Source organism: Elaeis guineensis, chromosome 8, assembly GCF_000442705.2.
Source record: "Elaeis guineensis isolate ETL-2024a chromosome 8, EG11, whole genome shotgun sequence".
Classification (NCBI taxonomy): Eukaryota; Viridiplantae; Streptophyta; class Magnoliopsida; order Arecales; family Arecaceae; genus Elaeis; species Elaeis guineensis.
In genome coordinates this window covers 22666266-22668339 of record NC_026000.2, presented here as the reverse complement: position 1 = coordinate 22668339, position 2074 = coordinate 22666266, and the positions used below count along the sequence as shown (strand labels likewise).

Below are 2074 nucleotides of genomic sequence, written 5' to 3'. Positions count from 1 at the left end.
AGGGCCGACTACTGGCTGTGATCTCCAGAAAAAATTTGGGTGGTTTCTCCAGCCGGGGTTATAAGCGTTTGAATATGGATCATTTCCTGATCTACAAGCTTGTTGGGCTTGAGCTTGCGGGACCTGCTCATGCACAAATTCAGAAAATTGAGGTGCAGTTGGACATTCACTAACAAAATGAGTTGGGCTTGCGCACAATGCACAAACATCTTGCACTGGATTAGATAGAATCAAATAGTGTCTGGTATTTAGAAGATGATCTAATTTTTGGGATAACTCATCTACCTTACTGTGGATATCCATAATATTTCCAAACTGATAGATTCCACCTCTTTTCTGTTGAGACATGGGTTGTTCTCTAGAGGTGGCAGACATGTGATGTAGGAAGTTCTCACTAAGTGTTTCAAAGAGCTGCCAAGCCTCATCCTCACTCTTTAGTATGAATGTCCCACCACACAATGCATCGATCATTTGTCAGTGTTTCTCTGATAGACCATCGTAGAAACACTGAACAAGTTACCATTTTGGAACAGCATGGTAGGGGCATTTACGAATAAGATCTCTTAACATTTCCCATGTCTCATGAAAAAGTTCACCATCCAATTGGAAAAAACTAGTGATGGCTTTTCTAATTTGATTCATTTTTTTAATTAGAAAATATTTCTTGAGGAATTCTCTTTGAAGATGGTCCCAAGTTGAAATGATTATGGAATCTAGGGAGTTTAACCAATGCTTGGCTTTGTCCTTAAGTGAAAAAGGAAATAGTTTCAACCAGAGGGCATCATCAGAGAAGTTTTGGATTTTTACCGTGGAGCATATCTAAAAAAATTCATCTAAGTGTTTGATGCGTAGTCGTTGATAGCACCAAAAATAACTCTACTCACTACGTAGGTAGGATGAGTCGAGATCGTATCCTCAGGGACCTTGGGCTAAGTTGAGATTGCAAAATAAAAGAAAGAAGCGTTGTTTTTGATTTAGAAAATAAATTATCTTAAAATTGAGGTAATTAGAGAATTAAGAGCTCGGGAGTTTTGAATTACTTTGCACTAGCAGAGTTGTATCTCTTTTTTAATTAAATGGATACGATTAATCTTAGAAAAAATACCTATCTTTCCTTGGCACGCTCCGTACCCGTAGATCACGGTGCGTCTCCGAAAAGTATTAGGTAAATAACTCTTCTTTCCTCGGCACGCCCCGTATCCGTAGATCACGGTGCGTCTCCAGAAAGTAAAAGTTGTTTCTAATATTAATCTAACAAGAAAGTATAAATAAAAACATATAAAGGAGAGCAAATAAAGAACTCATGATAATTTAAATAAAAAGCATAATCTTTATTGCATATAAAGAAATACAGGAAAGTTTAGAACAATAAACCATCTCTGTGTCGTTACAAAATTTTTTCTCCACTCCCGAGACTGCTAGCCTAGCTGCTCATGAAGTAGTCCCTTTCTATTCCTCTATGCAAGGCTCTAGAAGAATTTCTGAGCTCCCCCTCCAATGGGAGTACAAAAGTCTTTTTATAGGTGTTAGGAGGGAGGAGTTTTACATGATTTTTCGATGTGGGATTAAAAAAAATACAAATCTTACAAAATATTTCTAAATATTAATTTTTTTCCTTTAATAAGCATTTGTTTGACCGCCATCAAAAATTTCTTGTGAACCCATCTGCCGTGCGCCCACACCCGCACGATGCTGCACCCGTGCCCGCGCTCACGGTCACGCCACATCCACGCCTCACGCGTTCTGCATCCTGCCTGCGTCCTGCGTCCGCGTTGCATCCGCCCCGCGTCCGCGCGTTCACGCGCGGGCGTTCACGCGCGCCCACATTCACGCGCGCCCAGAGAAATTCAACGTGAACCAGTTTTTTCACATACCAAAAAGAAACTTTTGTTTCTTTACAATGACATCTATATCCTTTTGGATTCCTTGCATAGTATCTTCATTTTCTATAATATCGGATGTGTCTTTCTTTTATTTTAATTTTATTTTAAGTCCAAATTTCTTCAAACTTGAGTCTTTTTGATCTATGACTTGAACTCTTTGTATCGGCGATCATCTTTCCTGTAAAACATAA

At 39.1% G+C, this 2074-nt stretch overlaps 1 non-coding gene across 1 annotated transcript; it reads left to right on the top strand.

Moving 5' to 3' along the window:
• Window positions 1–529: 529 nt before the first annotated feature.
• On the top strand, window positions 530–635 carry LOC140851370 (small nucleolar RNA R71). The gene has a single exon (XR_012134122.1). It is a non-coding gene; the product is annotated as a small nucleolar RNA R71 (small nucleolar RNA).
• The last annotated feature ends 1439 nt before the right edge of the window (window positions 636–2074 follow it).